We start from the raw sequence: 10550 nt of genomic DNA, 5'->3' as shown, positions 1-10550 counted from the left end.
AGGTATGCATTCCTATGCCCACTCCATTGCTCTTGGCGTCTGTTGCTATGTAGTTTGCTCTTATCCGAAAGTACTACCATGTACTTGTTTCTTGAGTGATATTTCTTAATCAGTGTTATAAGAAGTTAAAGTTGCATTTCTCACCTGGCAGTAAGCCTCAATGAACTCAATGGAACTTTCTTCTGAACACACCTGCGTAGGATTGCAGTGTAAGGTAAGAATCACAAGACAAACTTTTCAGGAGATGGCAGAGTCAGTTAATATCTCAATATAAAAATAGTGCAGAGTTTTAAAAAAACAGACCTATGTTTACACTTACACCTTATTAAATGCAATACTCAGAAAAAGTCCTACTGAGCTTACTTCTTAGCATTGCAGCCTAAATGCCTTTGCTTATACAAGAACGTGATCAAAATGTATGTAAATATAAAAATACCTAGGTTAGCCAGCATAGGAATGGGCGTCTTGATGAGGAGAGGGCAAGGAAACGTTCTTTTTGCATTTGCAGATCTTTGCAAAGGGTTTCATCTTCTATCTGCTATCATTCCTCTAAAAAATCTCCTTTCCAAAGGCAGGATACTGGCTTGTTCTGACTTTTCAACTATTCCACTATGACCCTTACAATGAGCAAGTCATTAGTGAAATGCCCATCATCAATATGGCAGGAAGTTTGTTTGTCAAAGGTTATATATTCCACAAAACCTACCATCCGGAAAATGCATACACTGCATGCCCTCAGAGACACATGTGAAGTGAACCATAGTGATAGAGGAAAGAGTTTTCCCCATTCATAGAATCATAGAGTTGGAAGAGACCACAAGGGCCATCGAGTCCAACCCCCTGCCAAGCAGGAAACGCCAAGTGGGGGGACTAAACTTTCTTCCATCTCTCTGGTGTGGACGCCAATGTATGGGCTGAAGGTGTCCCAAGAACATGCGCAAGAATGTCCATGTTCTCTCTGCATAATTGTAATGCTGCTTTGGCCCATCAGGTGGCAGCATCTCTTTAGGTTGCCATATGATTTATTGACAGCAAAGCCGAAAGTAATGCGTTCTGTGTGAGGCTGCCCTTAGGGACCAGTCTGAAAGCCGCAGCAGCTCCAAAAGGCAGGGGCTACTGAGCCAGGCATCCTATCATGTAGCTGTTATACCACTCTTAAACCTGGCCAGGTTTAAGGTTTTAGTTTTGCACTGCAAAACCCTGAACTAGTGACCAGCTTACTCAAAGGAGGGCCTTTGTCAGTCTGCCCAATCACTAAGATCATTGGATGAATCCCTCCTGGCTATGCTGTGTCCTATAAATGCTTTTTTAGAGGTGACAAGAGGAAAGGCCTTATTAGTGGTGGCACCCACTCTGTAGAATCACCTCCCCTCTGAATTGCAGCAATTGCCTACACCGTTGCAATTTTGCCGTGTGCTGCAAACCCCTCTGTTCTCTGAGGTCCTTGTTGCCCACCAGTACCAGCTAGTTTCTTTTTAACTTAACTTTCTGTTTGCTTAGCAGCTACATTTTATTCTCAATTGTACTTTTGTTGTACTTCTTGGTTTTGCACACTTCTGGCTGTTGTTTATGAAAAGCAATACAGTGGTGCCCCACAAGACGAATGCCTCGCAAGACGGAAAACCCGCTAGACGAAAGGGTTTTCCGTTTTGGAGGTGCTTCGCAAAATGAATTTCCCTATGGGCTTCCTTCGCAAGACGAATATGTCTTGCGAGTTCCTGTGGGGTTTTTTCCCCTCCCCCCCTTTCCCTAAGCCCTAAGCCACTTATCAGCTGATTTGCTGATAAGCTGCTTATCAGCTGATCCGCTAAAAGCTGCTAAACCGCTAATAGCGCTAATCCGCTAAGCTGTCAATGGGCTTGCTTTGCAAGACGAAAAAACCGCTATACGAAGAGCCTCACAGAACGGATTAATTTCGTCTTGCGAGGCACCACTGTACAGAAATGTGTTCATAGATTATTAGTTTTAATGCACTCTTTTCACAAAATAGCATTGCAATATGTGATGTTGCAAAAGTGCCACAATCTGAGATATGGTGTACCATCTTTCGTACAGCTGTCAGTCACCGTGTAAGTGTGGGAGTGTGTGTGTGTGATCCAATCTGACTTGTGCTGCAATGGAAAGCAGAATACCCAAGCGCTGTTCATATGCAAATCTTTTCTCCAGAGTGCATTAGGGACTCAGGGGTGAATCAGACCAGGAGGAGGAAGCCCTGTGCCACTCAGCCAATGCTCTGGTCTTCTGCTCCTTGACCCAGAAAGGTTGGTGTTCCCTAATTTAGCACATCCAGTCTGCTTTCAATATCATTACAATAACAAAGCAAGACAAAAGGGGATGGTTTGTGCTCTCTCTCTCATTGTGTCCGTTGCTGTTTCCTCCATGCCACATAATAAAAGAAGAGGAAACTTAGTGTGGCCATTTGAAAGCACATATGAAAGTCAGTGCCTGAGGTAAAAAAAGGTAAAGGGGACCCCTGGCCATTAGGTCCAGTTGTGACCAACTCTGGGGTTGCAGCGCTCATCTAGCTTTATTGGCCGAGGGAGCCGGCGTACAGCTTCCAGGTCATGTGGCCAGCATGACTAAGCTGCTTCTGGCAAACCAGAGCAGCACACAGAAACGCTGTTTACCTTCCCGTCGGAGCGGTACCTATTTATCTACTTGCACTCTGACGTGCTTTCAAACTGCTAGGTGGGCAGGAGCAGGGACCGAGCAACGGGAGCTCACCCCATCACGGGGATTCGAACCACCGACCTTCTGATCGGCAAGTCCTAGGCTCTGTGGTTTAACCCACAGTGCCACCCATGCCCCTTAGTGCCTGAGGTAGATTGACTCAAAGATGGCCTCTCTGAGGGGTGGAGAGATTCTTCCATCACCAAGGAGCTGTTAGGAACTGTCCCTCCGTCATTGCGCTGGAATGCACTTGAAGCTACTTGAGTTCCCCCACTGTCTTTGACTCCAGCCTTCCAGCAGCTCCTATGAAAGGAAGTGATGCTGAAAGACTCCTGTCTCAAACCCTAGAGAGATGCTGCCAGTGGCTGAGTTTGGCTTAGTTTTAGGGCATCTTTCCATGTTCCTGAATTCTGCTTTGAATCACACCTCAGGATTACTTCCTCCTTCCCAAAAGCTCACCCCAAGTCTGCTCTTTCCTGGTCCTCCTCCTAAATCCATGGGCATCTAAAGTTTGACATGTGCCACAGTAGATATATGCACATTTGCTTTTGTTCCTAAGCATATCATGTTCACCGTGGAAGGATTTTGTGAAGTCTCCTGAGACATATGCCATCTACTCTGCCCATATGCTGCAGATTCCCAGACTGCCATATGCTCTATGTTCTTTGGCAGGGTTGATGGATGACAGACTTTGTAGACCATCTTGAGGATCTTTATGGGGAGATGTATACTTCTCATGCTTGGATTTTCTGCTCTGGGTGCAAATGAAGATCCAGCCTTTGATGAAAAGCTATACTAAGTGTTAACAGCCTCAGTAAAGCTGTGGATGTGGCAAATGGTTGACACAGGTGTGGGTGTGCACCTTCCTCTCTATTAAAAATATGCTTGAAAGCCAGGTCAATGGGCTTGAATGAGCATTGCAATTATCAGGGCTAAGTGAGCCACCCATAAAGAAGGCTGATCGCCGAAGAATTGATGCTTTTGAATTATGGTGCTGGAGGAGACTCTTGAGAGTCCCGTGGACTGCAAGAAGATCAAACCTATCCATTCTGAAGGAAATCAGCCCTGAGTGCTCATTGGAAGGACAGATCCTGAAGCTGAGACTCCAATACTTTGGCCACCTCATGAGAAGAGAAGACTCCCTGGAAAAGACCCTGATGTTGGGAAAGATGGAGGGCACAAGGAGAAGGGGTCGACAGAAGACAAGATGGTTGGACAGTGTTCTCGAAGCTACCAGCATGAGTTTGACTAAACTGTGGGAGGCAGTGGAAGACAGGAGTGCCTGGCGTGCTCTGGTCCATGGGGTCACGAAGAGTCGGACACGACTAAATGACTAAACAACAACAACAAAGTGAACCACAGGCAACAGAGAGAGAAGTTGGTTGCCAACAACCCAGAAACACTCCAGAGGCAGGAGGACGATTGCTCAGGCAAAGCCTACACAGGAAATCTCTTACAGTCTCTCCTATAAGGCCCCAATGGTTAATTTAGGTGGGTGGGGCAGTTCAGTGCCTGAGAAGACTCCCCTTCCCCAGAACAGGACAGACGTCAGCACACAGCATAGTGGGGCAAAGGCAATGACCCATGGGCCTCAAAGGGCATACTGGGGCTGTTTCCAGGATTGATTTGTTTTCAGACATAAACTGAAAGGAGAAGTATCAGGCGGGGAACCATCCGGTGGGATATCCAGCCTCATATAACAAACATGCTTAACTCTAATGAATCATCACCACCATCATCATAATTTAATTATGTATACCCCGCCCATCTGGCTGGGTTTCCCCAGCCACTCTGGGCAGCTTCCAGCAAAATACAGTGGTGCCCCGCAAGACAAATACCTCGCAAGACGAAAAACTCGCTAGACAAAAGGGTTTTCCGTTTTTCGAGGTGCTTCGCAAGACGAATTTGCCTATGGGCTTGCTTCGCAAGGCGAAAACGTCTTGCGGATTTGCTTCCTTTTTCGTAAAACCGTTAATACCCGGGCAATCCGCGCTCCGCAAGACGAAAAAATTGCAAGACGAAGCGACTCACGGAACGAATTAATTTCATCTTGCGAGGCACCACTGTATAAAAACATAAAATGCATGAAGGGGTTAAGACCATAGAGTAAGCAGTCCTGCCAGGCTTAGCTAGGTCACTCCCCATCATCTTGGAAGGAAGGGTTACCAAACTCTCTTGTTCTTCTTTCACCATTTGAACCGTACCGCTAAGGAGGACAAAGCTGCATGCTCCAAGCTTAGACCGTGGGGCTTAAGCAAGCAATCTTTGTGTTCCTAGACAAATAATTTAGAAACATTTGCCATTTTGGGAGCTTAAGTTATACTGCCTATCTTTTCTTGCTGCCATGTGGAAAAGCACATGAATCTGACTTTTGAAGAGTTTGTAAGTAAACCATTTTATTTTATTTTATTTTATTTTATTTTTTAAATGATATTTTATTAGGTTAACTATTGGTTAACTTATTTTCCTGACTTCCTCGCGCCTCCCTTTTTTGTATTCCACTTAAAAAATTATTCAGCAAATTCATTAATTTCAAACCTTCTTCTGACATCAGTCCAATTCTTACATAATCTTTACTTTATTACTAGAACCCCTTCATTTCATTTCAATGTCATCAACATTCAAAAATTTTACAATGTTTCTGTAAGTAGATTTTGAATTTCCTCCAATCTTCTTCCACCAACTCTTCTCCCTGGTCTCTACTTACCTTGTAAGTAAACCATTTTAACTTACAAAATGTTTGGTCTCTTTCTATGGTCTAAAAGTGGGGAGCTTTGGAATAAACTTAGAAGGGGATATTGTAAAGGTCCAGCAGTCTAGATTTCCACACTTTGTTTTGCTGCATTTTTGTGATTTTAAATCTTTGTTGGAGTTCTCTCTCACCAAAGAGTATTTTCTTCAAACCTCCATCTAAGCATCCAGGGAGTTCTTCTTTTATTTTACCTAGTGGTTTTTTTTCCCTATTACCCAAAATACAAAAACCAACACATCACACACAGCCACCCAAAGGTTCTGGACCCCCAAGGCATTGTGGGGGAGCAAAGATGGTCATCACTGCAGCTGCCTGACCTGAAACTCCTTTTTCGGAGCTGAACCCTTAAAAGGAAAAAACAAAAAGCTGTGCCAGAGCCTGTGCCTGCCTCCCGAAAACATGTCCCCCACCCCTGTCAGCTTAGCAGGGATGAGTATAATGATTACACCCCCTGCCAGCGTACGGTGTGTGTTTTTTATTTCCTTTCAAGGGCTCAATGCTGGGCTGGGCAGCTATGGCAGTCTCTCTCGGCCATTTGTTCCTGCAGCTGCCCACTCTCAGCACCGGGTAGCTGGGGTGCCTGTTCTGGGGATGGTGGCCCACACTTGCTTGGCAAAGGTGCCAGGGTGGTGCTTTGGCAGAGGGCTCTGAGGTGCTGGACTTGGCTCCAGGGTGTGCTGCAAGTTGCAGCTTATAAGGGGGCAGCTGCAAACTGAGCTGAGGGTATTGACTTATTTATATATATAAGTTGTTGCCCGCTTTCCATTAGGGAATAACCCGGAAGCAGGATACGGTACCCATAAAACACAGTATATAAAAAAGCACGTTCTAGCAGTAAACATTGAAACAAGACGACAGGAGAGAGCACTTACCCCCTTCAGATAACAAAGGACAGTGACACAGATTCCGTCAAAAGGCTGGGTGTACAAGTAGGTCGTCCGGTGAGGCTGAAAGCTTATAAGACTCCATTGTGGCCTCAATATTAGCAGGGATGTCAGGCATCCAGATAAAAACCCCATCAAGTCCGCTTCATTGCTATTTTTAACAAATATTTTATACTATTTAATGCAAACCTCAGGACATTGTTTTCAGATGAAGCTGCACATAGATCCTACTAATTTAATAAAGTATCAGCAACGTGTGCAGAAGGCTACTTGCAATCGTGTAGCAGATCCATTTCTTGCACTTAAAGCACTTCCAATGCACACTTAAAGCACATGAGTTTCCCGCTCAAAGAAGCATGGGATCAGTAGTTTTCCCTCTCACAGAGCTACAGTTCCCAGGAGAACCCTTCAAACTACAGGGGAGGGGGAGAGGAAAGCCACATGCTTTAAATGTGTGGTGGGTGTGCTATAAACGTATACAGTGGTGCCCCGCAAGACGAATGCCTCGCAAGACGAAAAACTCGCTAGACGAAAGAGTTTTCCGTCTTTTGAGGTGCTTCACAAGACGAATTTCCCTATGGATCTTTCTTGCTAGACTATCGAAGTCGGTCTCTTAAGGATCACCTTCAGGCACACATTGTACGAGACCTTAACTCCTTACCAGAGCAGCTTGTCATCCACAGCCAAGCGATATTGAATTATTATTATTATTATTATTATTATTATTATTATTATTATTATTTTGCTTTTTCAATCCCTGGGTGCTGATTCCAAAAATATAATCTTAATCTCGCCTTCCTCCAAGACTGTAATCGACAAATTCACTCTTACGAGCCAGGGCTTCTGAATTTTACCTTTGCGTGTGCCTCATTGACATACATCATCTTAGCCTAGAAGTATAAACGAAGAGGAGACTCGTCTGATCATCCGTTGTACCCAAGGGTTAGTTACTTCCTGAGGCCATGTCCAAAGCCAAGGGCGGAGAGCTGATAGCCATGAAATGCTGGAAACCACTGCACTCATCTTTTTTTTAAAAAAACCACAAACCAGCCTCCTAGGACCAATTTCAGGATGTTTGATCAAAGCAGCACAGCAGGCGTGTGGTTAAATCCCCCCCCCCGGCTTCTAGCGGAACAAATTTAATTACCTGCCTCCATCATCTCATTACTGCCTCTTGCCTTCATGTTTCCTGAATCTACATGGCGCAATGTCATCTCACTTGGACAATCTAATTTCAAGCAGAAACATGGCTGCATGGAAGGACACGGTCAGCGTGCTCCACTATATTTGCAAGTGCTGGAGGGTTCTCCTGCCAGGACTACATTGCTAGAGATGGAGAAGAAATGTGTCCTGCTCTAAAAATGTCCATAACTGTGTCTGGAGGCTTTTTACAGCTAGAGAGGGTAACTTAGGGTCCTCCAGATGTTGGTGAACTGCAGCTCTCACCATCCCTGACCATGCTGTCTAAGGCAATGGCCAGTACAGAGTGCAGGAGAGGGAATTGCAATAATAATAATAATATCCTCCCATTCTCAGGGCCCACTGTGATGATGTAAGCTTCTCCAGAGACTTGAGATGGTAGGTGTCAAGACTTCAGGGGATCCTATCGCTCCCACAGTGGGATGTCAAGAAGCAGAAAAACAAGAAGAGTTCTTACCAAGTAGTTTATTCAATATTCACAGAGAGAGACAAAGGGATGCGGTCTCTCTTAGATAATGGCATTGCTCCATGTAAAGTTCCACCCTCTCAGGCCCTGGATCCTCAGGATTTTTTGCACAGGGTCACCCCAAATTCATCAGATCACATAGCATGTCCATAGCCACAGCCTGCACCAAAAAAACCACGTATCCACTGTTTTGTGGGGCCGCAATGGCGCATAAACGTGGTTAAAAAGCACAGATCCTCATGGACCCTCAGGATGTTTGCACTGGGTCACCCCAAACATCAGTTTTCTCACCTCCCCCCCCAAACCCCGGGACAATGAGCCCAGCCACCTTTTATTCACAGTCGCATAAGCACTACACTACAGCATGGCCATAAAGCTGTACGTCCAACCGCTGAAATACACACCCAATATGTAGCAATGGAGATTTATGTTACTGCTTTATGAATGGACTCTGTATTTTTGGAATTACCTAAGAGCCACCAACAGGGAGCTCTAGAATCTGACAGCTAACCAGTTGGGTACTACCAAACAGTGGCCCCTATTGCTGAAAGCAGGTAATCAGCAGAAAACACTTCAGCTCAGCCTTTGCACTGTTGACTGAACACCCCCTGCTGTGCAGATAATGGAGATAATTGTATCCTTTCTTTCGTCCTGGCCAACTCTATTACACTGGTGTAAACCCTGGTGCACCAGGAACCCAGAATAGCAGCAAATAACACCCGCTCATACGTCAGCGACTGATAAGACTTGTCAGCCTGTTATTCCAAAGTCTTCCTAGATTATAAAGCTCCAAATTCCAGGCCAAAAGAGAGCAGGTCTGGAAAGAGCGAGCCATACAATGGGCACCACCAGTGAAAAGGTCCTGCTCCATGTAGCTCCTGCCTTGTCATTTGATAGGGTGCCCACTTGCCCTCCTTCTTGACATGGAATGCTCTCTATTGGAGTCTCCAGGTGCAATATAAAGACCATAAGAAGGGAGAGCAGGGAGCTTGAAGTTCCCAACATCTGTTAATCAAGGCAGCAAGCAATAATAAAGAAAAGTTCCAGGGTGGCAACAGAAAGCAAACTAAAAATGCTTTTGCAATTCGTCAGAGCTATCCATCAATATCAAATTATAGGGAAACTGGTGCTATTAACATAACCCTAGTTGGTTAATTGCTTTGGCAACTTCAATACACATGACGTCTGAAGCTAATTCCCCAAAGAGTTAATTGAGATTCAGGTGAGGGTCATACACTTTGTCAATCCCAGCAGGTATATAACAGGAAGACCCGGCCTGCCCAGGCCGATGTGGCCTGATTATGGTGGAGTTTTGAGCAGTTCTCCTGCCACTGCTGGTTTTGCTGGGGAAGCATAAAAGTCTGAAGACATGGGGGCAACACCAGGATCCCAAAGCTTAAAAGGCCAGGGAAGGTGGGAGGTCATGTGTCCTTCCCGAAATTTGACCATTGGGAGCATTTCAAGCCCTATAAATCAGTGTGACAGTTTTAGTCCTCTAGTGACAAGGGGGAGAGAAGGAGGAACTAGAAAACGGGCAGGGGCATTTGGTGGGGATGAAGGTAGCATTTCCATAGATGAGGGAAAATATGGGAAATAGGGAGGGAGTGTGTGTGTGAGAGAGAGGGGGGTAATTTAAGGGTTCTGGTTACAAGGGGAAAGCTGGTCCAGAGGAGAAATTGGAAAGAGGGCAGATGGAATTAGATGTGGTTAAAGGGGGCATTTGCAGAGCTATGGAGGAGCAAGAGGAGGCATTGGGAGATAAGAAGGAGAATTTGTCAGTATAGTCAAATGTCTCTCTTTTCCATTCCTCAGCTGATAAAGGATGCAAAGCCCTCAAATATTCCATAGTACCTTCACACAATGCATTTTCACTCCTGGTTGCATATATACATTCTAAATATTTGAGCTGTGGCCACATCCAAAGATTTGCAAACCCAAACTGCATGTAACGTGGAACATCTATGGAAGTGGTATTAAATATCTACGGAAGTGGTTTTAAAACTTTCTGACTTAAGCATAGAGGTCATAGAATCACAGAGTTGGAAGGGACCACGAGAGTTATCTAATTCAACCCCCTGAAATGCAACGTGGAGCTCAAACCCACTATCCTGGGACTCAAACCCACTATCCTGGGATTAAGAGTCTCATGCTCGTCTGAGGGAATCCTTTCTACATCAAAAGGAACTTGGAATATTCTAATCTAGGCCCGTGCAAGCAGGTTGTGGGCCATGCCTGATGGGCCTAACTCTCTTCCTACAAACATGGTGTGGTGGGTATAATTGTTGCTGCTGTGCTATAATATTAATTAATAGCAGTAATAGCCATGCTGCATCATGCACCCCAGTACACGAGTGGTGAGAGACTCGAGCAGTTCCAGTACTTACCCAGGGTTTGGTTTCCTTGAAATGAAGAGACTGTGGTGTCTTTAGGTTATATAGTTTTCTGTACACATATATACAACCTGAGTTAAAGATGGAGGGGAGCACAGCATTAACACTAGGTTTCCTGGGGAGCCCCAAACTTTGGATCCAGTACAGAGCAAGACAAGCCTGTGTCTCCAGCTTCCAGCATCAGCCCA

The 10550-nt window shown here is 45.1% G+C and overlaps 2 long non-coding RNA genes across 2 annotated transcripts; one reads left to right on the top strand and one right to left on the bottom strand.

Annotated features, from left to right (window-relative positions):
* The first annotated feature begins 864 nt into the window (after window positions 1-864).
* Window positions 865-3609, top strand: LOC307210428. Its single transcript, XR_013835990.1, has 3 exons — window positions 865-1584; window positions 1942-2450; window positions 2821-3609. It is a non-coding gene; the product is annotated as an uncharacterized lncRNA (long non-coding RNA).
* Window positions 3610-5559: 1950 nt separating this feature from the next.
* Window positions 5560-10550, bottom strand: LOC307210431. The gene is made up of 3 exons (XR_013835993.1): window positions 10357-10550; window positions 6295-6457; window positions 5560-5766 (listed from the first exon to the last, which is right to left on the bottom strand). It is a non-coding gene; the product is annotated as an uncharacterized lncRNA (long non-coding RNA).

Source organism: Podarcis cretensis, assembly GCF_951804945.1.
Source record: "Podarcis cretensis genome assembly, chromosome: 2".
In the NCBI taxonomy this organism is placed as follows: Eukaryota; Metazoa; Chordata; class Lepidosauria; order Squamata; family Lacertidae; genus Podarcis; species Podarcis cretensis.
This window is presented reverse-complemented; position numbering and strand designations above follow the sequence as displayed.